Raw genomic sequence first — 27,682 nt, 5'->3', positions numbered from 1 at the left:
TGACCAGCTGAGAACTCATGAAGAGCTTATAAAATGTGCAAAAGAGTCAAAACAGCGGCCGGAACCTCTCCGTCACACACACAAATGAAGATCTACTGTGAGGAGACACGGTTCTGATCCTGTACCGAACTGTGATGAGCAACATCACGACTATGACGAGAAAAAACAGGTACACTTGAGCCTTCTGTCATTCCTTATCATGTCCTGTTTTAGTTCGTTGACATGTCTTTGGTCCAAGTTGAGTTCATATTTCAGTCGAACCAGAGTTGTTTGGAAGCGGAGCGAGACCCATCTTTTCAACGTCTCGGTCCGCTTGTTTGGTTCGGATGGCAGCGTTCACACTTCTTTAAATGAACCGCACTAACAGAGCAATCACACCAGGGATTATTTTAATCCAACCAAACATGGCAAGTGTGAACACACCCTAAGAGGTTCAGGTTAGTAGAATTAAGCCCTGTTCGGACGGTAATTGTTTCTCATGGGGTCGTAAGGTATTTTCAACATTTACAGGGGTTAGTCTGTGATTTTATTGCCGTCTGAATCCAGAATGTCAGTGTTTTTCTCCCACCACCGGTATAAAACCCCGGCTGAATTACCTACTGTTTTCTGACAAACACCAAGGTCGTGTGGTCATTTAATTGTCATCCAAATCCACATCTCTGAGTTTACAAGAAGAGATTACTTCAAAATACACTGTTTAAATCCTTTCTGACCACTGCAGAACGCTGTAACTGTTGCGCTTCACTGGAATTTGCATGCATTTTAAAGATGTACACTTGCTGGAAAGTATTTACAAGAACAACATTTCATCACAACTCCACCTCAGCGAACAAAAAGGAGAAAGAGAAAAAAACATGTAAACATTTGAAATGGGCCGTTATTGTGGCAGCAATATGATACAATTTTAAAACATGTAGGCTATATACACAACATTAAAAACACAAACCAAGCAGCTTTATTTTTACCTCATGTAAATAAGAGGCTGCATTAACTTATTCCCCTATTTTAAAATGACATCCTTTTAAGATAAAATTCAAGAATATACGAACCATTTCAAATATAGCGTACGTGCTATTTCTAAAAGGAGATTTAAATAATGAAATAATGAATAGAACATTATTTTCTTACTATTAAATTAAATATGAATTTATTTGTATTATTCCAAGCATATGACATTTTATTTACAGCAGACAGTCCCGTGCAGAGCAGTGTGTTCACGGGTTTGTAGGATCACAAAACTCGCTCCTCCAACGTCAATAAATCGCCATTCGAATGCATGAGTTTTATCACTGAGGAGCCATGCAAATTTAATTTTACAGTTGTCCACATGAGAACCAACTACCGTCCGAATAGGGCTATAGTTGACATGTAGTTGCAAAGTAACATAGTCAGTAGAATGTCTTTTGAGGAGCATCAGAATAAAGAGATATTACGCAGACAGTCTAATACTATAATGACTGCTAGCTGACATGTAGTTGCCACGTTTCTAATAGTTAGTAGAATGTCTAAAGTTGACCATCGAAATAAAGTGTTACCGAGACATCTTTCAGAAACATTAAAAATCCTATTTATTCTCAGCTTTTGACTGGTTTTGCAAACTAAATGCCGTAATGAAGAATCTAAATACTGCCGCCGATGAGGGGCCACATATATGTAACATGTTAGTCGGAGACGTTAACACAAGTATAAGAGCGGGATCAAAGAACGCCCCTCTCCGACCGGGCCGCATCGGGGAGGCGTCTCTCGCTGCTCGAACCGATGATTAGTGTCCCTGTAACACTTTGAACGCTTCCAGCTCAAAGCAGAATCCAGCTGGGTCAGAGGCTTCAAACATCTTGGAAGAGCAGATGAAATATGCAGGCGTGGGTGTGTGCGGGTGGGGGGCGCTGGTTCCCGAGCCACTGAAACGCTTCTCAGAGTTTAGATGTAAGAAGATATCATATTCATTTTCCTGCCTTTAATGCGTACCTCGGGAATAAAAGACAACAAATAAAATCTGGGGGGCAGAGCACATCGCATGCCTGTCATTTTTCTCCTCGTGTTCCTCCAGGTCGCCCGTATCGTAAATAGTCCCGAGGTTCGGCCGACAGAACTCTCACCCTGAGTTTGACGCGTGATTTATTCTGCAGGAGGAATAAGATGCAGGTCACTGTCAACAAGTAAGTTGTTATTGTTGGCCGTTCGCTGCACAACTCTGTCGCACTCTTTTGTCTTGATAATTTGCTAAGTTCTTGGCAGTGCTGCACTTTTATAGTATTGTCTTCGCTCATATTTCGACGGTCTAATCTACAGAGTGTTTTGATAACAGATTTATATCCTCTGATAATCCACCGAGAGCCATCAACATCCTGACAATCAAACATGAGTTTCATCACCGTTTGGCCAAGATAGACCTCAGAGCTGCAAAGTGATATGAAGAATAAACAAGTAATGATGATGATGACGAGAAGGGTGAAAAACACAAACCAGTATAATTGAAACTACTCAAAATGAGTGTTTTGTCTCTTTATTAGCTTTGAGGTCATCTCTATGGTTGCGTTCTCCGAAAGGTTGACTTATAATAAATATATTACTGTGCTCATGGCTGTGACATGCTGTTGGAAAGTTTGGGCTTGGTAAGATGTTTGAATGTTTTTAAAATAAATCTCTTCTGCTCACCGAGACTGCATTTACTGAATCAAAACCACAGTAAAAGCAGTGATATTGTAAAATATTGTTACAGTTTAAAATAACTGTTATGTATTTGAATATTACAGTGTAATTTATTCCTGTGATCAAAGGTGAATTTTCAGCATGATTTCTCCAGTCTTCAGTGTCACATGATCCTTCAGAAATCAGTTGAATATGCTGATTTGCCGGTCAAAAAAACATTTCACTGCCAAAAAAAAAAAGAAAGAAAAGAAATGGTCTTATAATTTTTGTGTTGTTTTCCGGTACACATATCTAAACATTCTTTAATCAAGATCCATTTACTCCATTTAATCCATTTAAGCGGGTTTATGCAGAAAACAAGAACAAATATCTGCCAATGGGGATGGGAAAATAAACTTAATTCAAATGGAAAACAAGACTGTTTCCCCTAATATTCACTAGGGCTGGACGATACACCTATCTCCCGATTTAATACTATCACGATACTTGGTGCCGATACGAATGTATTGCAATTTCTTTTAAGAATTGCGATTCTACAAGTATTGTGATTCGATATTGTGATATTTTTTTTTCTTTTTTTTGTCAATTTTTACAAAAATAATGTCACATCTTTCTGACTTATTTCAGAGGCATCATACAATACTACATTCTCTTTAACAAATGATTCAATAACAAATACATTTTTTAAAAGTCACTTGTCGCCACCTAGTGGCGAAACAATATAATCGATAAATGCGTTATTTTAAGAGCCACGTTTCTATCTAAAGCTGATTTACTCTATTTTGATCGCTATCGTGGACATCAGTGTTTATATTTGAACTTTAAACTTTTATCCCAGTACTTTTATGATAATTTGAACTATTGTATCACAGAAATAATAATACTAGTATGACTTTGAAAAGAGTGTTTGTGAAGCTGTTTCATGATGACTCTCTCCGGCTCAGCGGCAGCGCCAACACAGATTTGAATGTTGAGATATGATTTTGTCAAAGTTTAATAGACAGACGAATTGAAAGATCGAGTGAGTGTTTGAATCGAGATCAGTCTTTAATAGATGAATCGTGCAGCTCTATTGTCTTATCTCTCTCAGTATATGAGCAGCGCGAGGGCTTTTCAGTGCGTTCAGTCTCACGTCTCTTCCACACGTCCACTTGAAAGGAATATTACGTCACTCAACACTCAAAGATAACGACACATTTCATCCTCTGTTGGAACAAAAGTGGCTAACTTCTGTCAACCTCGACTACAAGCAAGGACAAAAATAAAGCAATGTAATTTGAATTAATATTGATTCTGTAATAAAAGAAATCGATTTTAAAGGGTAACTAAACCCTAAACTAACTTTTTTTAGTTAATGATCTGTAAGAATGGGGCTTTATTAGTGCTGTTCATTGATTCGAGTAACTTTTTTGACATTTGGGTTTAAGTGTTTTAATTTTACAATATATGGTGTAAAAACGTCTGAGTGCTGCCCTCTTCAGGTTGAACGGTGGCTACTGCAGTTGAACTTTCCTATTGGATGTTAGCGGTACTGCGTGACGTAAGCAGGTTCCAGCTCACCACGCCCTTGGTATGAGCTAGCATAGATTTATCTGTATTTAGTACAGTGGTCAGGAGGATACGTAGGTGTTGCTGGTTGCAACAGCACTGCTGGACTGCATAGCTTTTCAGCAGACTTGGAAATAAGGCACCAGTGGTTGCATGCACTTGGCCTGGAAGACCGTGAGTGTGCAACCTGCATTTTACGCGGGATTGCTTTTCCAACGCAATAGAGGTGGACATGGGCTTCTCCACACAGCTCGCGCTGAAAAGAGACGCTGTGCCAAACGCTGCTCCTCCTGCATGGACTCCACCACCGCAGCAGCGTCTTGATGTGAGTGATCATATAATCACAATTTATGGTTAGGCTAAAGTTAATCCTCTGGGGTCGACAAACGCGGCGGCGCATTTTGCTGGATTTTTTGCATGTACTTTACGTCGTCTTGCGACCCTGTGAGTTACTCTCCATTTTAGAGAGTCTGACAGCAGGTCTCAGGTGCTCTGAACAGGGGTTTAGTTAAATCGCGATACCAAGGTGAATCGATTTTTTCTCCCAGCCCTATTATTCACTGATCATTTTTACGTTTTCATCCTAAAAATGTTACGGACTTTGACATGCTATTTAGCAGTTCATTTCTCTAACTTTTATGTATGATACTAATATCAAGTGTATATATTTACACACACACACCATATTATAAACTTACAACTATATATGTTAGATCCAATTAATCACAATTAATCGATTTGACAGCACTAAAATAAATAAATACATTTTCAAGGTAATTCCACATTTATTATGGTTTTACAGTAGTAACAGTAGCTGTACTAACCCTCTGGTGCTCTTCGGTCATTTTCGACTGAAAAATGTTACGTTTTTTTTTTTTTTTTTTTTTTTTTACTTCATTGGTACGAAACTTGGTAAAGGGTTTGTCATTTGCTATGTGAACACACACAAAAATCATGGACATGATTTGAACAGGTTAAATGGTCCTGAAAAAAAATAGTCACATTTGTGCTCATTGGAAATTAATGGGAGACGGATTTTATCTAGTGGAAGCGTTTGGTACTGCGGCCAAACAAAATCTTACCGAAAGCTCATTTTTTGAGATATCAGGCTCAAATTTGGAACACAACTTGTGTAGATTAATGCCTTTGTTGTTCTTGCAGTTTTAGAGTAAAACATGTTTTTAAAAATGTAGATTTCATATAAAAATTGAAAATAGCATTTTTGTGCATTTTTCATAACAATAAACGTAAAAATCGGTAACTTTTTTTAAGTTCACTTTTTAAAAAACTTTTTTCACTTCAGCAATAATGTGGCAAGTGTCTTTGAAAAGAGATCAAACTTAAGTCTGTGCTTTAAGCATTCAAGATTTACGACAGTTTAAGTTGGAAATTTAATTTTCAGGCCTATGCTCAAAAAGTGAATAAAAGGATTATAAATACAGCGTAAATATAATGTAGTACCATAAAATCCCCTAAAAATACACAATATTAAATAAAAAACATTATCAAACTAAAATATAGCACATTCGTTTAATTGAAATTGAAAAGAAAAGGGATATACAAACACATATTATATATTTACAAAGCTTCACCTGTCATTTTAAGGTAATTCCACATTTATTATGGTTTCACAGTAGTAACAGTAGCTGTATTAACCATTGTGTTTTGCTGAAACTATGGTTACTATGGTAAATTTGTACGGTAAGGGTCACGTGTCAGATGAAATGGCCCCTAGCGGCCGCCTGCTAATCCTCAGATAGTCATGGTGTGGTGCAGTGGTCCGTGAAGAGCCCGTGTGCCGGCCGGTGACAGCGCTGAAGGCCCTGCTGACAGCCCAAAGCTCTTCTGTCAGTGAACATTGCTCCATTGTGCTCTCGCTCTCTCTCGTCCTGGCGCTCGGCCAGCGCTAGGTTAAAGTCTTCAAGCTTTCATCTGTCAGAGGCCCGTGGTGGTTTCCCATCAGCCAGCCCATCAATATCAATGCATAAATGAGCTATCACTGAGCCCTAGCTACGAGCAAAGCCTCAGTGATGCGCTTTAGGTTTACGGAAGACTGAGTTAAAATGTTCAAATTAAACTTGACTGTCATTGCCTGTGTATGTGGGTTTTTTTTTTTTTTTTTTTTTACTCTTAGGTTCAGTTATCTAAAAATTACAATTGTGTCAGATTTGTGATTTCAGGTTTGAGTTGTAGCCAAAAGGGATATTTGTTTTTTAATACCCCAATTTTTTTTTATTTACTTTATTTACTGTATTTTTAATTAGAGTCCCCCTGTAGTCAATAATTGTATCCCTTATAACTCATCTTTGATCACCAAAATGACATATTTAAATGTTTTTTTCCTTAAAAATAAATTACTTCATGTCTTAAAATAGCTTGAATGTAACTCGACACCCTTGCCTCATTTGGTATTTGTGGTTCTATGAATATGCAAATGAGCCCCGCCTCCACTCACTCACTCAGCTCAGAGATCCACTTGTTGACGATCACACGTTGATCTGATTGGTTACAAGGTCGTTTGTGACATCAGAAACACCAGCGATTTCAAACTGTGTTTTTGAGACTGTCTTTGGTTCACTGCAGTTTTAAGGAGAAAATACTCAGCAATGATTATAAATTTACACATGGTTTGTCTTATAGTTTATTAAAAACACCACATAGACATATAAACATTAAACATTAAAAGCTGGATTTTCAACACAAGAAAACTTTAAATCATGAAAATATGAGGGAAATATTACATTCCAACATATTACAACATTAAACTTGGTTAAGGTATTTATCTGACAAAATTATTTGGCAAACTACAGCTATAGGTTTTATTTTACTGTTAAAAAAAAAAAAAAAAAGCACAGAGGAAAAAGCATGCATTGACTACAACATAATTAATCATTAATATTTAGCTGGTTCTCTCTTGTTCATTATTCCTGTGTTTCAAAGCCTCGCCAAAAATGACGTCCGCACTAACACAAGTTGGCATGTTTCGTGGCAATATGCTTACAAAATCTTTAACATATTTTTAATCGCTTTATCTGAATAAAGGGTGAAGATGTCAAGTGTATTTGAAGCTCTTGAGATCTTTTAAAGTATTCATCATAGACACTAGAGTTCGTCCGATACAAGATTCTCGATATTTGCACTGATGCCAGTCTCTCGCAGAGTCGTCGATATAATAACAATATATACTCATATACAATATATATTAACGTTTATTATGAAATTTCCCAAATGTAATATTTATTTCACTGAAATCCTTAATCTGCATTTAAAAAAAATTCTGAACTATTTGAACAAAAAATATGAAATGTATATGTTTTATATATTTCAATGTAATCAATTGTAAATGATTATATTATAAAGAACAATTCTAATCCTCTATTATTTATAACAAAAAAGGTATTTTCAGGAGATAGGTTGACCAGTTTGTCTTACAACATCTGGATTTTTGGAGACTCTTTTAATCCTTTTCTAGAGGATAATCTGACTTGGCTCGGCCGAACCGTTTGAATAATGCTGAATAAAGCCTGACTTATGTGGAATTTCTTTATTAAAATCTCCGTTGGTTTGTGTACAGAGAGTGCTGGCTTGTCCGTGGGGAAACACAATGTGCAATTGAAAGCAGCTGAGAGAAGTGGGAAGCTTTTGAGAAGCTAAAACAAACAAATTGCTCTGGTTCTTTACAATTATGTAACCATTTCTGTGGCAGCAAAAAGGCAACGAAGGTTTAAAAGACGGGGAGGCTGTGGAGGTCAAGTTCTGGCAGAGTTCTCTCTCTCTCTCTCTCTCTCTCTCTCTCTCTCTCTCTCTCTCTCTCTCTCTCTCTCTCTCTCTCCGGGAAGGAGGCCAAATCCTGTCAGTTCTGGAGGTCTGAAGCCAAGACGACACGGCGAGAAGACAAAAGTGAAATGTTGGACTACATTCCTCCTTACAGGAGACCTTCTGATATCCAGATGTTGAAAGGAGCGTTTTAGTCCGAGCATGTGTGTTTCTTTCTCTCCGTTCCTCATTCCTTACCTCTCTCTGACACTTCTGTACTCGCTCCAAGATCTCCGTCAAATGTTCTCTGCTATAACTGTGCTTCTCTCTTTTAGTCGTTTGGCTACGAGAACATGGTCAGATTTGTGGCTTTGTGTCTCCAAGCCTCGACAGGACCGTCAACATGTATTTAAATAAAGTAATTGTTTTAAAACAATGGTTTACTGTTCAATGCATTTAAAATTCTATGTTTTTATGCCAACATTTGAACAACAAATTCTCAACTCTTCTTCATTCAAACAAGACCACAACACTGTCGACATGTCAAGTGGTGTGTAATAAAACCAATTTAAAAAGCATTATGTACGTTACTTTATACTTTGATGAGTAATTAAGTAATAATCAAGTTTTTTTATGCTCACAGAGGCTGCATTTATGCTTTAGGCTACACAAAATGTTGTGAAAATTATTACAATTTAAAATATTTTTTTATACATTATTTAGTTTTCTATGTGAATATATTGTAATCATTCTAATATGATTATTTGAAGCTCAATTATTATCAGTTATCAATGTTGAAAATGTTGTTTGCTGCTTAAAGTTTTGTGAAAACCATCTTTTTTCAGGATTATTTTATGAATAAAATTTCAAAAGAACAGGATTTATTTTAAATAGAAAACTTTTGTAACAATATAAACGTTTTTACTGTCACTTTTGGTCAATTCAATGCGTCTTTGCTAACTAAATGTACTAATTAAAAAATAAAATTAGCCCAAACTTATTAACAATAGTGTGTCACGGTTTTAAGCTGTTCTGTTTTCAACATTAACAATAATAAAAATGTTTCTTGAGCATCAAATCATCATATTAGACTGATTTCTGAAGGATCATGTGACACTGAAGACTGGAGTAATGATGCTGGAAATTCAGCTTTGATCACAGGAATACATTACAGTTTACAGTATATTCACACAAAAAAACAGCTATTTTAAATTGTAATAATATTTCACAATATTACTGTTTTTAATGTATATGTGATCAAATAATGCAGCCTTGGTGAGCAGAAGAGACTGTTTAAAGAAACATAAAAATCAGAAAGCAGCAAAAATCTTTTTTTTTTTTTTAGTTTTGGACTGTAATATCTTGGGTTTGTGTTTAAAAGCAGCTGCAGATTAATTTGGTATAGTTTGAATATTCTCTTCTGTAAGAAACTCACTATTAGAAATGACAACAAATACAACACAAACTTTTCATGAATACTAAACCTAATGGTTTCACTTTATTTAGATGGTCCATTTTAGACATTCTTCTAACTATAAATAACTTTGCAACAATGTCTACTAACTCTCAGTAGAGTATAGTAGACTGGTAGGGTTGGGGTTAGTAGAATAAGTTGACATGTAGTTGCAAAGTTACTTATAGTCAGTAGAATGTCTGTTGAGGAACATCACAATAAAGAGTTAGCAGATATTAAGCAGAGAGTCTACTAATACTATAATGACAGTTAGTTGACATGTAGTTGCAAAGTTACTGATAGTCAGAAGAATGTCTAAAGGGGACCATTGAAATAAAGTGTAACCGAACTAATTAGTAACCAACGGTCTCTGTACATGTAGTTCAAGTGAACACATACAATAGCAACATATTGCATATTGCCCTATGTAAACTTAAAATGTACAGTATGTGTTACGAATACCAAAGAGATCCCGTTTTAAATTTTTTCAGTATTACTTCATTGATTAACTTTGATTTCAGGCCACAAAACCCCTGATTTGACTACTCATGTCCTGTGGTTATCGTGTGTACATGTCTGCCACCTGTAATACGCTGTCCTGTTTGCAGAGATGAAAGTGTCGGATGTGCTAACCGTGTAATCGGAGGAAGCTCTGTTTCTTCCCCGGGGTCTTTCTGCCCATAACATATGACTATTACAGGACAGCTATTGTGTGCGGGTGTACACACACACACACACACACACACACACACACACGTACAAACGCTCACTGATGGCAGCTGTCTAACAAACCCACCCCGTTCTCTGTGTGAATTCACGCACCGAAACCAGCATCATCTTGAAAACCTTTCATGGACTCTAAAAATACTCCAAATAATCTTTTCACAAATAAACATTCCTTAAAATAAGGAAAGGAATGAGGCTTTTAAGGCTCAGAATAACTGTGGCTCTTGCCCTGTCTCTTTCATGTCTGAGGAAGCCAGGAACAATCTCATTGTTACATTGTTACATTTCCTTTTCTCCCAGTGAAACCTCAGTAGTTTTCAATATAAGGTCACAAGCAGGACCATTCAACATAATCGGAGCTCTTTGTGCCACATGGTCCAATATAAGCTGAACGACCACACCTCAAGAGGAGTCCATAACCTATTAACACACATCTACAGACAGTGAGCTTTATTGAGTTGTGAACAATGCATCTATATGTTCATGTATGTAGCTATTTTGTAAAATGTAAAAGTGTGAGCTGTCCTAATGGAGTAAAGGCAAGGTCTATGTCTTAGTGCCTGTTTACATGTGGTCCTTTTCTCTGAAGAGTTAGCTTTCCGATCATTTTAATCTGATCACTCAACCCACTTCAGGAGACACATTCCAGACGATACTGGACAAATGCATCTGGTGATTGAAACCACATATGTAAATTTGACTCCTCCCATAATGCAAAAAAATAAACATGTGAGAGCATGTTATAGGCTAGGCTATATGAAATATAATAGCCAGATATGACAGCACTACTGTAACACGCATCGCTGCGTTTTGAGTGAGTATCTCTACAGCAAGCCGACACACAAACTGCCACAAATGAACCTGAAAATTAATGAATTAATTAAACCCACAATAATTTCTGCAGTCAGTAAAGTTTGCCAGTATGTCATCTGCGCATCAGCACTCTTTTAGCTAAAATTTTTAGCTAAAAAAAAAAAGTTAATATACAGTATAAACCAATCTAACTAAAAATTGTTAGATACTACAAATAAAAACTACTTTGTACCTTAAAATATAGTGATACCTACACTATAAAAAGTGGCAACCAGCAATTGTTACATTTAAAAGCTTCTACCTGATATTACCCTTAAATTTAGTTTTTTTAGTGTAACCTAGTATAATTTGGTTAATTCAGAATTTTTGTATGCACATGTTTTAGGCTACCCTTGTCTTCCCCAGTGTACACTGACTTATATAGACAGTGACCAGTATTACTGTACATACTCAAAGAAACAAAGTAATACAGGCTGGCACTTACAACTAATAAAACTGACATAAAACACAACAATAGAACAAACCCAATTTATATGAAACATAATCAAATCGTCACAGGTGGTGGCAGGAAGGCAGACGGAGACGAGGATATATTTTCCAAAACGAAGGTTTAATGTAATTAAACACAGGACAGCAGAACAGGTAACAACACACACTAAAAGTAACGGAGATCGGAACATGACTGACTGAACAGACGGAACTTACTGTAAATACAAACACAGATGACACTGGTTAACGGAACAGATGATGATTAACTAAACACAGGTGATACAGCTGAAGTAAAGGACAGTAACCATAGAAACGAAGGAGTGGCGGGAAAAGAACAAAGGAAAACAGGAACCAATCAAAACACAACCTTAAAGTCCAAACAAGCACTGATACGTGACACAAATATGGACTAATGGGAGAAAAAAAAATCCTTTTTTTTTATTTCTGTATAGTCTCTGAATTAATATGAGATCCTACAATATTCATGCACAATAATTGTAAAATAATTTGGATAAGTTTGTTACAGCGTAATTATACATTAAGTAATATTAATTAACAAGATGTATTTACTTTAGGGTTAGGGTTTGGTTTAGAGTTAGCTGCATGTAATTATGCATACTTTACTGTACTAATTTATTATCACTACAGTAAGTACATGTGTAACAAGTACACGTGTAACAGCTGGACACTGTAAAATCATAAAGTGTTACTAAGAATGTGTGAAATGTTTAAAATAGTTTGAGCTTTACAGGACGTGTCAACTTTCCAAAAATGTCTTCACGTCAACTAAAACAAATGAGATAATTGTTATATTTTAAAGATCTTTATTACAATTTGACATTACATTTATTATAGTTGTCACAACAGTGTATGCTCTCCACACAAAACAGACAAAAAATATATATATTAATGAATGTGAGGATAAATTATGTTTAAATCATGTTTATTCCATGCTATAAAGGTTTTCAGTCATTTAGTCTGTCCATTTTCATTTTAACTGAATATGAATGTTACTCTGAGTTTTGGCCAGTGTAAAACGGTCTCAGTGCATTAAAAGTGTGGGCGTTATTAGAAAAGAACTGCAACCCTGAAAAACAAACATCAAGCCACAGCAGGATTCATCGAGCTCTGCAAGAGTTCACGACTCAGAAGAGAGATAGACGGAGAGAGAAGGTGTGAGCAAGCAAAACTAGCAAAAAATCAGAACAACAGGGAATTAAAGATAATGTGATTTGTGGATAAGGGAGTCTAAGAGAGGTTTAACACTATAGACTAAAGGAGCCAAAGAAAGTCCCATATGGATTCGGTGGATGTGAAGTGACATCCCAGCAAGCCCAGCAGTCACACTGAGAACTGACCCAGCACACCCAGGTCACAAAGATCTTCCCTCTCGAGACACAACCCCACCTAACACTGAGAAAAACACACATGAGTAGAGGTTTAGCATGGAGAAACTGGGAAATTATAGATACAGCCCCTAGTGAAAAGAAGCACTTTAATATACAAGCTCTTATTATGCAAATAATACCATTTAAAAGAATATAGCTGCAAGCAGCAATTATCGGGGCCAAGCACAAAGAAGACGATATGACATGCCAACATGGCTTGGAGTGTCGCACCAACTGCAACAATAAGTAATTAAAGACATTTTTAAGATGATTTTAGGCAAAATGGCTGAAAAAAATATACAGTCACTAATAATATGATTTAATGGTTTGTCACTTTTGACCAATAGGTGGCGCAGTTACGAAATATATGTGGTGTGGTCAGAGTGAGGTGACAATGACACATACAAAGTTTGCTGCCAATGTGTCATGGCATTTCAGAGATAAAGCCTGAATAGTCATTTTGGCATCACACATCAACGTTGCTGCTATATGAAAAGACTTTCATCTATCAATACAACATCCACCACTTTTAGTCGGCACGGTCAGGAGATGATACAATTCGATTTTGTTGAATATCGGACAAATGGTCTAGGAGGAGTTTGAATAAGTAGGTTTTGAATGAAAATCAAGATGGCGGACAGAAAGTTTGTCCAAATATTGCAAACTTGGTATCTATGTTCTCGGCCTGACCCAAGATATCTAACTGTCTAACGGTTTCGAAGATATTGGCAATTTTTTTAAGCGCTAAATCACAACGCTACACAAACCGTAAGGCGAAACCTAGCATGTTTGGTATCGTTGGACTCGGCAAGGATTCAGGAATCTAAGGAGATGACTCCCGTGAAAATAAGCCAATGACACCCAGAATTATAAGCTTTTGAAAATTTAATTTTACCACTAGGTGGTGCTGGTTCAAAATTTCTCATGCTCCTTCAGGGCATCGTACTGATGACCCTTACCGAGTTTCGAAACGATACGTTTATAAAATACAGAATTTTAGTACAAAATTCTAAATGGCTGACGACCATCAAAATTCTAGATGACTATCCTCTACCTGTGTGCCAAATTTCATAACTTTCCCGCAATCGGTTCTATGGGATGCCATAGACTTCCATTGCGGAAGAAGAAGAAGATTCTTCTAAATGTTTTCAGAGACTTAATTGCATGTTATTTACAAATTTAAAAAAAAAAAAAAATAATAATAATTTTGTTATAGTATCAATATATATTAAAGTCCCCCTGTAGTCAATAATTGTATCCTTTAAAACTCATCTTTGATCACCAAAATTACATATTTAAAAGTTTTTTCCTTGGAAAACAATGTCTTCAAGCCTTTAAATATCTTAAATGTAACTCTACACCCTTGCCTCATTTAGTATACGCGGTTCTATGAATATGCAAATGAGCCCCGCCTCCACTCACTCACAGCAGCTCAGAGATCCACTCGTTGACAATCACACGTTGATCTGATTGGTTACAGGGTCGTTTGTGACGCCAGAAACACCAGCGATTTCATACCGTGTTTTTGAGACTGTCTTTGGTTCATTACAGTTTTAAGGAGAAAATACTCAGCAATGGAGTCGACTTATAAATGTACACATGGTTAGTCTTAAAGCATATTAAAAACACCACAAACTTGATTTTCACCACAGGGAGACTTTAAATACAGTTAGTTGAACTGAAGAGTGCTTCTTTTGAGCCACTTAAGTTGAGCTTAAGTACATCTTTATATGTAATGTCATAATTAGCCTACTTCTGTTGTCTTTGACATAATGGTTAAAGTGCTGAATCTGCTGAAAAGCATTTATTGTAAACTAAAATATACTTGTATGCGATAAATGATTATGAAGTTATAGTACATTTAAAATATATTAACTTTAAATGTAATATTGAATAACACACTACTTCAAATTCTAATTAAGTGCTTGTGCTTTAGTATGTTAGGCAACACATCTAAATAAGTGTACTTCTTTAAAGTATGACAAAAGATTGTTAAAACATTTACATTAAAGTAAAACTTTTAATTAGACATTTTTTACAAAGTGCCCTTTAAAAAAAAAAAAAAAATGTTTTTAAGAAACATACTCAAACTCATGAATGAGTATTTTAAGTACACTTAAGTGGTCTTTTATTTTGTTAATATTATATATTTCATATAATACAGTCCTGCCCTAAACTTCCACCATTGGTTGTTGTTGACATGTTGGAGAACTCAAACAAACAGAGTGATGCTGGATATTGGACTCTAGAATCAGTTCATCAGCTCGAGATGCGAGCAGACAAAAACTGCGTTTTTCTCCTCTCAGAGGTACTCCTCTCAGAAAACGCACAAATAAAGATACTTTTAGATGTTTAATCGCTATATGGAGCATTGGGATTGCTAGACAAGGGCTTAATGAACCAATTTTTGTGAAAACCTCAAAATCGACCAAAATTGACATTGTTTAGTTGTTTTGCCTGTAGCTCGAAATTAGTCTGTGTGCATTCCGACTCATTTTACCAGCACAGATCACATAAATTGAACTTCTGTTACATTTGTTCAATTTCTCAGTCATGACTGTGTGCCTGTACCATGACAACTTTGCTCCCACATACAAATATGTTTTATTGTTTCACACAAACAGAAATATACTGCTCTTCAGCCCTCTTCACGACCAAAGTGTCAGGGACATTTCCTGCTCAAGACACCTCCAATCCCAGCACACATCATGTCATCAATCGGCCCTCACCCTTAGCGCTCCACACACACACTCCACACCCTGCGCTCTTCCTGCTGTCCAGCTGCCGGCTCCACGGCCCGGGTCCAGGTTGGTCCTCCATTTGGTGGTAATCAGGTGGAGAGCAGGAGTCCCACATCCTGTTCACTCCTCCTGATTAACAGCAGTGAACTCCCACAAATTTGCCAAATTCCTTCAGCTGTCAAGTCCTCCACCCCAGACGGTTGACCGGAGGCTTGATGAATGCACTTGTGTTCTGTGAGTGCCAGACCCAGACCTCCTCTTCTTTGTGTTACCTGATCTTGGAAGGGAAGGAGAAATCAAGCAGAAATGTGGTAAAAAGAGGGCAAACCGGCAGGGAAAGTAACAGCCACATCACTCTCTCAGCATTTCTGATTTATGACATTCCAGGCTCTATTTATATTCATGAGCAGGCATGGCAGCGGACTAGCTCTCATTCCACAGCTTCAAGTTCCCTTGCCATACTTCCAGGAATCCCTGCCATTCCCGTGCAGCGTTACCAGCTCTGTTTATCCTGATCAAGGATAGGGCCCACACATAGACCCATTCCAAAACAGGTATTGAGCTAATAGACAACCAAAAAGCTAGTACACTCTAAAAAATCTTGAGTTCTTTTTTTGGGGTTCTTTTTTTCAGTGTTTGGGTAGTATTTGTGTTACCCAGCTCCTGGGTTAGATGTAACAACCGAGGGGTTGAGTTATTTATCGTGATCTCCTCAGGAGAGAGCAGTTCTCAGCTCCGTCAAATTGGTGCATGTCTTCAGAAAAATACAGGTTTCTATAAATTCATTTTCTGCAAAGCAACATACAGGGCCGCAGTGTGAGTCACCTAAACAAGTGTCACATCTGTTTTCTGTTCGCGTGATGGAATCAGTCGCATGTTGCCTTGCATAAATTGTATAATTTTATTCAAACATACACAGAATATAAATACGTATGATGTTAAAATCTGTTCTCAAAACTGTACACTGTTTGTTTATGGACAGGTTATGGAGCCAGTCGCCACATATTTCGGCTACGAGTGAAACGCAGGACGGCGGTCAGAAGTTGGAAGTTCCCCCGATGAACATGACACAAGCTCCGGCACAAGATCCATCGATATCATGCAAACCAGTTGAAGTTAATCTGTAATTATTAATGAATGTATGAAGTAAAAAAAATAAACTAGTATTATAGTAAAAATTAATCAACAAATTATACTCAACCCATTAAATCAACCCATTATGCTGGGTTAAATAAACAATCCAATTTGCTGGGTAAAATTATCCCAACATGTGTTCTGTCCCATATTTACCCAACCCTTAGGTTGAAAATCACCCAAATTGGGTGGTTTTTAAACCAGTCTTTTTTAGAGTGTAGTCCTCCTCTTAGGCAAAACACAACAAAATCAACTCTACTTCAGCCAATTTCAATGTCGCTGTTGTGTTTAACCCCCAGTAAAACTGAATAAAAGTAGAAGACCCCCAGTTAAACATTGGGCCTGTCCCAATACCTACAGTACACTTGCAATCTTGGCCACTTAAGAAAGCATGCTTGCAACATGAAGTAAGAGCACAAAATTGTCTCAGGTCTGATAAATGTCAAAGCTCAGTGCCCTTTATGCACAGCACAGTGTTATAAATTTAGGATGATCATCTCACAGTGTGTTTGCTGCTACGACCAACATCTACTGACTAGCCAATAAAAATGCATCATGAAATGACGGTTTGATCAATGCGACATGGTGCTAAAATTATTCCAGCGCACATAAAAATCACAAATGCCAAAGTGTGATTCATCTTGCTCTATTTGTTTACCACTAGCACATGCTAATGACGCTTTATTCTTCTATATTAACTTGTGTCATAGCCTACGATTCAATAGGTGTCATCATCATTCAGTCTACATACATTTTGTTCCCAAGTTTATTAGATCCATGTTGTACAGTGAGAATTGCAATGATCTTACAGGATTGCTGAAATCACAGTCTGTGACAGGCATAATGCACACTAAATCCACACTATCTCTAATACTGCATCGGTGCAGTTTTTGAGGCTAAGCGTATCCCATCATCCATCATGTTCAGGAACTCAAGTGGCCTGAAATTGCAAGATGTCAAGAAAATATTTCCAAGTGTAATTTAAATGACTTAGACATGACATATAAGTGGAAGTGGCCAGTGGAAGCGCTTCTACGATGGTGCAAGACGTCATCATAGAGCGGTGCCATGTGGAGTTACAGGGACACTCACCCCGGAGGAATCTGTGGCTGAGTGACTTGCTCAAGGACACAGTGGTGACGGTTTACGGATCATGATGGTTCATGGATCATGACAATCATGACGGTTTCAAACCTGCAACCTTAGCCTGGACGTTTAGCCACAAGTCTCCAACAACCCCATTGAACTAGATCCTGGCAGATGCTGAAGCTCAATTAAACAGTGTTGATCAAGTCATATCAAGTTATAGAGAGTTTCAAAAGTAAAATAGTAATTTAAGACACTTCATTCAACAACAACAACAACAACAACAACAACAACAACAACAGCTTGTTCCTCGCGTGATACATAATTTTGGCATTTCTACGTCATTGCACATGCGCAGTAGGGATGATCGATATCTTATCATTTGCGATATACTGGTAAAAATGTTCCTCATGATAAGAACGCGATTAATATTCATGAACCCAGCAGCTCAACGTGATTAATATTCATGAACCCAGCAGCTAATCAATACTTAGTGCGTTGTATATTGTTATTAGTAGTAGAATTCGTAGTAGTAGTATTATCTCATCTTAGTATTATTGTAAGTTCTCTCAGTAAATGATGCTCGATTTTTTGCACTCTCTTGTAATTTTGTAACCTATCTGAAGACATGGTAGGGATTGTTACTTTTGCTGTTTGCACCATGAGAGTATGAATAAATACAGAATCTGTGTTTACATTTCAAACTTGTGATTGTGTTTAATTATTATTGTGTGGCGTTTTCCAGTACAGTTGCACTATTTAAACATCTGCACTTTTACAGAAGAAACATATATCTGCAACTTTTCCGTTTCTGCAACTGGTGTTTGGATTTTTACTGTTTTTTAAATATTTGATGTAATTGGTATATTATAAGAGCCTATTTTATGATGGGTACGTGTTACTTTAGATTAAGGTTTGGGTTTCTGAGGCTCTCAAGAATGCATGCAGCCATCACTTGTAGCCAAAAACAGTGGTGAATGTTACTATATTTATATCGTCATTGATGTCGTTATCGCAATAAATACCAGAAAATATCGTGATATATTTTAAAGTCCATATTGCCCATCCCTAATGCCCAGGACTTTCCCATTCAAGTTTCGGTTTTCAATCCGATCAAGTGTTTACATGTCCTCTCAATCGGATTAGAATATGTTTAAACCACCCTTACAATACGAATTAAATTTTAATCGGATTTGGCCAATTGATTCTTATTGAGATGGCTACTCTTTTAATTTGACTGTGCTAGTAGTCCGATTACAATCAGATTATTAGGGTCCATGTAAAAACAGCTAGTAATGCTTGTGGTCACCCATAAGGTCTTAATGCCTAAGGTTTATACAGTTATGCAGTTTTTCAGATTTTCATATTCAGTGTCTAGCGCACTCTATGTTCATTTCAATCATGACAACTCTCAGAATAGTTTTAGCATGTTTTGACAAAGTGATCGTCACAGCTAAGAAGGACAGCTCTGGCGTCACACACACACACACACACACACACACACACACACACACATTATCATTTTCCTCTCCACTGCTTCCACTGTTCCATACGCACACATTATCCAAACCCCACACTCCCCTTCAGTTCACCCTCCAGACAACACATACATTTACACGTCCAGTATTCTGTTTTTTGTTTGTTACTTTTCATTTAGTTGTTTTCTGTCGGTCTTCATGGGTAAAAGTTGTGTCGGCTGACCGGAACCACGCAGTGGCGGCCTATTATGATGGCATCTACAGTAACTGAGCCGCGCCAGTAGCCAACGAGTCCATTTTGGTTTCGAGTATCTTTTAACAAAAAGGGAATGTGTTTAAAGTCGACATGAAATCAAAATTGACCCTATTTACTTTGTTAGCACATATTACTAGTCTTGTGATGAACAATGAATCCGTGCAAGTTAATACACAGAATAAAATTGTTTGCCGTGGTAATCTTTAATCAAAATCTGAAAAGTTTCTTCCGGTCTGGAATGGCGTCTTTTTCTGATGACGTCAGTTTGACGGCTTGGGTTGAAAACGCTTAACCACTCCCCTCAAACCACTCCCCTCAAACCGTTAGTCTGTTATGAGCGAGAGATGGAGAGGAGGAGCGCTAGAGTAAAACCCTGCCCTCTGTTCAATATTCCCTTTTACTTGGAAATACGTCACAACACTGGAGAAAAGTTGTTTGCACACTTCCAGTTCACGGGGACTTTAAATTATGGTTTTATGATGTAGTGACTGTCCAAAGAGGGGATATGTATGTGCTTTATGTGTATTTTCTTGAATGGATATGACAATGTTAATGTATTTGGTCTTGGTGGACTAGATCTGTAAGATATGTTGCTGCTGCTGCATGAATAGACATACATACATTTCGTAGCAGATCTAGGCAGGTGGAGCTGGGGAGGTTTAGAGGAACTGTGATAGCCTACAGCAAACACTGAACCAGACTATTTAAATGTTGAGAAAGCAATCTCATTGGCTGCAGGATGAGCAGAGGCCAATCAGCTTGTGCCCTGCAGTAATGATGTGCTTGCTTGCAGATAGCTATCAGTCTGCGCCATCTAGAGTTTCATGACTGAACTAGATATTTCATCTTAGCTGAGAATGTGTGAGGCTTTTTGTTATTACCCTTGTGCTATTTGTTTTGCATGAATCACCATGGCTAAAACATCACATGTGCCAAGTCATTAATTACTGTGGTGCACGTGATGCTTCATTAATTTCCAGTGTGGTAACACCAGTATGTACACGTATTCAACTGCCAAACGCTCAAACTGTCATTTCACCATTAACATGTTGTATGTCTCCCTCATCTAATACACCTGACTGAACTCATTAGCTCATCATTACAGACTTCAAGTCCTCTATTGGGTGTGTCCGATAAGGGAAAGTGTTTGGGATGCTTGAGAAGCACTGGGTTAGGGTTATTATAGTTTGACAACAATTTTCATCCAGGACCAACAAAATATGTTGATCAAGCTATACTTTGCAAAATCACGGCCAGTCCATGTGTTCAGTGTGATTAATACACATCTGGGCTAATGCTCACACTCTGCAGCTTAAAGGTTTACATGCATTCCTGGTGTCCGTGTGCCAGGATGTGTCTCGGTGTGTCAGGATGTGGAGCAAGAGTTGCACTCTTCCTTCCTGACTGATGAGCAGACACATACGCAGAAAAATACTCCCATCCATCTACTATGACACCGAAGCACCCTAGGGAACCCACCACACCTTCTCCTTATCTCTCTTCAGAAAGAATGCGGATTGCTTCGGAGAATTTAATGGTGATATTACTTCACCTGCAGGTTCTACGGTTTGCATGCAATATCTCATATTGTAACAGTTCAGTATCATTACATTTATGTATTTATTATTGTGCAATATGTAAAGGTTTGGTTGCTATACAGCGACTATTCACTTTAACTTCACTTAAACTAATTTAATACCAATTCTCTATTGTGCATAATTCACTGATGTTACTCCAAATAAATATTTATATATAGATATATAATAACTTCTGTTATCCTTTTTTGAGTGATTTTTCATCCCCTTCAATCTAACCTCCTGTCATAGAAAGAAACTTTTCAAGATCCAATAAATTCCAGACAACATATTTTTCCAAAATATGTAACATTATGGAAGTAAGCCGGACCAGTAGCCATCGAGTACTTTTTGGTTTCAAGCATCTTTTTGAGTATCAAAATATATAACAATATGAAAGTCCAGGGGGAAAAAAAAGGGAAAAAAAGGTTATAAACTTTGTTTCATGTTGCAATCTGGCAAACAATTTATATCAAATGTCTAAGACCCGCTGAAAAGATTTATTTATTTATTTATTTTTATCTTGCCATCTGGTGGACTGCTGCAATATAATTAAGCTGTAAATGTAAAATGTAAAACTAAAACCACAATTGCACAACACAGGTAATAAAATGGTCCTAAAAAAAAAAAAAAAAACATCTTTTATGGCAAAAGTCCATCTCAACATTTCCCTGCCTCTAAAAACACACACCGTCATTTTCACAAACCACACTGAGCTCCAGACCAAACACAGACAGGAGTGAAAAAGTGACAAATTGAGTGTGTACGGCGAGCACTGCTATTATGTGTCTAATGGGGGCAGAAAACGTGCCAGGACATTTCAGAGGCATCAACTTGAGCTCAGATTTACGCTTCTCTTCCTGTTCGTCATGGTCAGTGACCTCAGAGCCAGCGGTTATAAAAAGACAGATACGTTTCCCACAAGCTGGCACTATGGTCTGTGTCAAACACAGGTGAATTTAGCAGTGTGTAAACAGTTCAGACCTTCATGACATCATCACTTTTTTTTATAGTGAATCCCATGAAATTGAAAACTTCAACAGCACAGATAAATATATATATATATATATGTGTGTGTTAAAATGTATGTTTTAATCCAAATGAAAATGTGTGTGCACAGTGTGAAACATTTAAACCATTAAAGCAACTAAGTATTTTTTTTTTTTAAATGGAGATGGAGAATAGACTACTTAATTTTTTTTTTAAGAAAGAACCCAAAATGCATGTATGAAAAACACACACATTTTTCTAATTAATCTTACTGCATTTTTTTTTTAAAGAGAACATATTTACTAAATGCTTATTTTTAGCCATTTATGTGTATAGTACATCAAAAACTTTTTCTTTTCTTTTTTTCAAAATGAGATGGAAAGAAAGAGAGAGTCTTTTACACTTTCAGCACAATTTCCTCTCTATTTCCTCCCTGTAGACCAGCGTCTGCAAAATGTGCAGAGTAGGAATTTTGTGCAGCGGTGGCTGCGAGAGCTGCCAACATGAAGGAAAAGACAAAGAATGATACAAAGAGAACGAGAAGGACCGACGTGTGAGAGAGAAAGAGATGCATGACGAATATTCCCTCTTTCCAAAAAACGAGTGGATGGACTTATAGCAGCAAAACCTCAGTTTTCCTCCTTTGACTCCTTTTCCTCGTGTTCCTGGAAGGCTGGATCGCTCAGTGGAATATGAGCCACACGCAGGGCCACATATGCATCCTGTCCTAGACCTGCCGGCGCGCTGATGATCCCAGACCAGCTGGGCCGTTCCCTCATGAATGCTCAGACTCTGAGTTTAAAGAGCTGAAACTGACCGCAGAGCAGTGCCAACCCTCCACCACACATACCTGCGTAGATTTGCCCAGAGTTCTATATATATTTTAGGTTACGGTAATTTACAGTCTGGAAGGATCGTTGGATTGTCATGATTCTGTGGCAGGACAGCGTGGAGGGAAATGTGCTATACGAGACGTTTTGAGAAATGAGTTATGAAAGAAGAAGTGAGTGTTATAGACTCTACAGGCTATAATCAGGTCATTCAATATGAGATTTATTTTAAAAAAAAAAGGTTGACATTTTTATTGTATCTTTAACTACTGAGTACTTACATAAAAAATAAAAAAATTGTGCTGGGTGATTAATCGCATCCAAAATAAAAGTTTGTGTTTACATAATATATTTTTGTGTACTATGTATAATTATTTTGTATATATAAATACACACACAAGCATGTATATATTTAATATATTTAAGAAATATTTGTATGTATACTGTATTTATACATAATTTATATTATATATAAATATTTTATATATAAATAACACATTTTTCTTAAAAATATAGATGCATGTGTGTGTATTACAAAATAATTATACGCAGTACACACACATACATTATGTAAACAAACTTTTATTTTGGATGTGATTAATCGCGATTAATCGTTGCCCAGCACTAAAAAAAAATACATTAGGGAACAATGTAATTATTGTGTTGAACTTAAAAGTTATTTTGCAAAATTTGGGTGGGCTATGGTGTAAGAGAAGGGTCAACAGAGTAATTATAGATTTAACTACAGAAATTGAGGTAGCACTTCATTTTACAGTCCTGTTCTACATGTACATATGTACTTATTATAGTAATTGGGTAATAACTGGGTAATAACCAAGTACTAACCCTAAACCTGACCTTGTAGCCCATGTAGTTACTTTATATTACCCAGTGCTTTCTTAGGTAGTAAGTACACTGTAAGTACACGTATGTTACCAAGCTGGGTTACACTTTATATTTAATGTGTCATTGTTACAGTTTAATTATATATTTAAGTACTGAGTAATAATAATTAACTACATGTAGGCCTACTTACTATAGAGTTAGGGTGGGATTAGGATTTGGTTGAGGGTTAGTTGCATGTAATTATGCAAAATGTACTGTTATGACTGTGGTAATTACATGTAACATATGTAACAAGGACACTGTAAAATAAAGTGTTACCATAAAGTGCAACCGAAATTTATTACAGCTGTAAATACAATGTAACTACACTTATTGTGCACATAGTCTAAAAACATGGGTCACAATAGGTTGCTAGGGCATTAAATAAATGTTTTAACACATATTTTTAGAAGGTGTGTTCGTTTGAAATTGAACATATTTGCCATGACATTATGTTGTATGTCTGTATGGTAGGCAGTGTATTTGGCAAGTTTTTGGTAATTTTTTTTTTTTTTTTTTTTTTTTTGGCAAATTCATAGGTGTTCGAAAAATGTATTATGTGAATCATTTATAACAAACTGTAAATGTTATTTGAAAATGACTCTCAATCCTAGTAACTGTAACCTTATTACATGTTTTTGGAAAAACGTGTTTCCTTGTGTGGCATAAAAGCCCTCTTGACGTTATAACTCAGCACTGTGACTCAGGATCCCGGCGAGAAGGCCGTTGGTGATGGGGTCGTTCCTCTCGTCTGCTGAGGTGTCAGGAAAAACAGTTCTGAAGTGCTGTAAAACGTCTGGCCCTTCCTGGCACACCCAGGAGATAACAAGCCTTTCGAGCGTGTGTGCGTTTGAGTAGTATTCATGAGTGTATGTGTTTGTGTTTGGACTACTTTAAGCTTGTTCACTGACAAATACTTGGAGCTCAGGGACGTGTTTACCTGCCCTTGTAGTGTCGGCGCTTAAGATAATGTTATTGTGTGTTAACCTTGAAAAACCAATAGACTGCATCCTTGCTCTTGACACATTAGAGAGTGACTGTAATCAATTTCAGTTGTTTGTAAAGGGCAAAGGTTATCATATTATAACCTCTATTCACTCTTGAGCAGTTTACGATTAGAAAAGCAATCATCTAACTTGTTTTTTGCTGTTATCAAGGAATAAACCAAGTGTAAAATGTGCAGGACCGCTTTAAATAGTCTCTTGGAGTGAAGCTTATTTGGTCTTTAACACAGGAAGCTCTGCCTTGTGAGAGTAGGAGAGAACGGCCCCTCTAAACTCCAGGAAATGGGCCTTCAGGACGGCCAATCTTCCCCGGCACAGGGTCACAGGCACTTAACCACTGTCTACTGCTGCGCTCCTGCGGGACAGGGCTCGGATTTTCAGTTTCAGGGAACGAGATTTTACTCTCTCTTTCTCTGAACTAAATAGAATAGTATAACAGTAGTAGTAATAGCAGTGGTAATAATATCAGTAATCATAGTAGTTGCACAAGCAATGGTAGAAAGAGTAGTAGTAGTAACAACAGAAGTAGCAATACTAGTGGTGGTGGTAGTAGTATGGTGGTAGTTTGAATAACAGCTGTAGTAATTTAACTAAAAGTAGTTGTACAAGCGATCATAGTAATAACAGTAGTAGTAATAGTACTGTAGTTGTAATTTAACTAAAATAAATAGTAGTAGCAATACCAGAGGCAGTGATAACAGTAGTAAAACTACTAGTTGTAAAAACAGTAGTAATAGTAATGGTGGTCATAATGTTGGTAGTAATAATAGTTTTAATAGCAGTATTTGTTATTGAGCAAAAGTTGTAGTAGTAAAAGCAATGGGAGTAATAACAGTAATAGTAATAGTAGTTTTAATAACAGCAGTGGTTAATTTAACTAAAAGAAATAGTCATAGCAATACCTGAGGTAGTGATTACAGTAGTAACAATAGTAGTAATACTAGTAGCAGTAAAAACAGTAGTAGTAATAGTAATGGTGGTAATAATAGGGGTAGTAATAGTAGTTGTAAAAGCAGTATTTGTTATTGAACTACAGTAGTAGTAGTAGTACTACAAGCAGAGGTAGTGATAACAGTAGTAATAGTAGTTAAAGTAATAGGAGTAGTGGTAACAGAAAAAGCAGTAAACGTGAAGTAGTAATAGAGGCGATGGTAATAGTAGTTTTAAAAACAGCAGTAGTTGTAATTAATCTAAAAGTAGTAGCAGATGTAATAATAGTACTGGTTATAGCAGTAGTTGTAACAGTACTAAAAGTGGTAGTAGTAATTCTAGTAATAGTGGTGATAACATTATATGGTAACACTTGTAACACGTTACATGTAGTCACTGTAGTAATAACTATATGCATAATTACATGCAACTAACCCTAAACCAAACCCTATTCCTAATCCTAACCTATAGTAAGTAGATGTACTTAATTATTGATACTCAGTACTTAAATGCATAATTGCACTGTAACACAGACACCTTTAAAAAAGTATGACCTAGTACTAATAGTTGTATAGTAGTAAAAGCAAGTAGTGGTAGAAATGGCAGCAGTCTTTATATTATTAAAGGTAGTGGTAGTAGTAGTAAATAACAATGGTAGTAATAGTAGTTTTAGTACTAACTATAAGTAGTAGATATAGTGGTAGCAATAGCAATAGTAGCAAAACTAGAGGTATAGTAGTCAAAGTAATAGTACAAGTCTTAGTAATAGTACAAGCAGTATCAGTTGCTCCCCCTCACCTAATGTTTGAGAGTGACAGCTTGCATTGGCAGGTACGCGACACTAGAGAAACAGTTCAGTAGTGCTCACTGTCAGTCAGTGTTTAGGAAATCACAGGTTTGCATCTTCCTGAAAGAGGTTATTGAATCACTTTTGGATTCATTTCCCATATAGCAATGATTGATATCTAGCATGTGCAATTATTGGGGGGGGAACAATAGAATATTGTGACTTATTATAGAAGTATCTTCTTTTTATTGTAATCTTATATGATTAAGTCTATACATGAACAGTTTCCCAGTCTGTGAATGATCACAAAACAAGCATGAATTACTAAATATTTCAACAAAGAAGTTTCCATAAATCTGATTCAGGGAGTGTTGATCTACAGGAGTCGCTAGTGCTTTTCCAGTTTTTCACTGTGACAGCATCTTTTAACAATCTGTGATTGTTATCTCTTTAATTGCTCAACACCAACTTTATGTTCCCCTCCAACATGTTGTTTTTCCAGAACTGTTAAGTGGTTTCTAAAAACAAACATAATCTGAAATATCCTCTGTGGCCAAGTTTGTCTGCACTGTTATTACTTCTTTTCAACCACCAAACTTGTTTAGATGAGTATGAGGTTTCATAGTACCTCCAGCGCTTTTGTCATAACCTTCTCACTTTCTCTCTCTCTCTCTCTCTCTCTCTCTACTTTTCCCTTGTAATGGGCCAGAACATGATTTGTCTAAAATGTGGATGGAAAGGTGCGGCACCATCCAGCTATGATTTATGAAGTCATTACTGATGATTCCTTCGTTCTAAACACAAATTGCCTTGGTAGCAGACCACACCTGATTACACCGTCTCTCTCTTTAACTGAGGACAAAGCCCAAAGTCTGTCATTTTTTGATGTGAAAACTTAGCGTATGCCTTTCGAAGTATACTCCATTTGATAGCGTGCACAAACACACTCGCAACCGGTTCTCGCTCATTCCTACGACGATTAAGGGAACCTTCAATTGATTTCGATGAGAAACCTTTTAGTCAATAGATGCGAAAGGTAAATATAGTTGTCATCATGAAATTATACATTAGGGTATAATTTTTGTCATTATGACATATACTGTATGGTTTTTATAAGACATATATACAGTATGGTTTTTATAAGACATATACAGTATGACAT

At 36.8% G+C, this 27,682-nt stretch overlaps 2 long non-coding RNA genes across 2 annotated transcripts in view; one reads left to right on the top strand and one right to left on the bottom strand.

The window, feature by feature from the left end:
- Positions 1 to 1,847: 1,847 nt before the first annotated feature.
- On the top strand, positions 1,848 to 16,761 carry LOC307162352. The gene is made up of 3 exons (XR_013821909.1): positions 1,848 to 1,926; positions 2,051 to 2,159; positions 16,549 to 16,761. It is a non-coding gene; the product is annotated as an uncharacterized lncRNA (long non-coding RNA).
- Positions 9,566 to 27,682, bottom strand: part of LOC307162353 — a 37,168-nt gene continuing 19,051 nt past the window's right edge. Inside the window, exons 2-3 of the long non-coding RNA XR_013821910.1 lie at positions 15,555 to 15,843; positions 9,566 to 12,850 (exon numbers count right to left, since the gene is read on the bottom strand). This is a non-coding gene — a long non-coding RNA (uncharacterized lncRNA). The remainder of the gene's footprint in view (positions 12,851 to 15,554; positions 15,844 to 27,682) is intronic.

The sequence above is a fragment of the Squalius cephalus genome (assembly GCF_949319135.1).
Source record: "Squalius cephalus genome assembly, chromosome: 7".
Taxonomy (NCBI): Eukaryota; Metazoa; Chordata; class Actinopteri; order Cypriniformes; family Leuciscidae; genus Squalius; species Squalius cephalus.
Note: the sequence above shows the minus strand (reverse complement) of the source record. Positions and strands in the feature narration are given on the sequence as shown.